Genomic DNA, 610 nt, shown 5'->3' with positions numbered 1-610 from the left:
AGAAAGTATACTACTAGGTTATGGAATTACCAAACATAGTATGAGCTTTTTTAGGTTATTTCCAAACTAAACTCAAAATCACATGTTAATTTTTCATAAAAGTTTCATTAATCTACTAATAATATACTTATTAATAAATTAATTTGTATAAATTTAATTTAATTTAGTTTATATATATAAGGGCAATATGTACATATACATTTATATTAATTAACGATGAGTGTATATTTATAGCAGAAAAAGAGGGGTAATAGCTATCTCATGATACGAATTTTTTCTCAAAAAAAATAATTATACTCCATGACTTAAATAATAATGTCATGGTGTAAGTTGTTATTCATGGAAATTTGAGTTGAATCCACATCAAACAAAATTAGGTACACGATGGTACGTACGATTCAAAGGTGTGGGGATGGACTAAATGTCCAAATTTGCATACCTCATTCTCTCATCAATCATTAATATTATGAAAAACATTTACTTTTCTTAATGTCGCGTTTGTGCTGCAAAATGGATTATGACATATGCATAATTAAGAAAATGGGCACCACCATTTTCTTCTTCTTTTCTATAAAGAAGCTTGTTTTTCTTGATTGATTTACGCCATTTT

Source organism: Salvia splendens, chromosome 20 (genome assembly GCF_004379255.2).
Source record: "Salvia splendens isolate huo1 chromosome 20, SspV2, whole genome shotgun sequence".
Lineage (NCBI taxonomy): Eukaryota > Viridiplantae > Streptophyta > Magnoliopsida > Lamiales > Lamiaceae > Salvia > Salvia splendens.
The sequence above is the reverse complement of the archived record's forward strand: the minus strand, read 5'-3'. Positions refer to the sequence as shown.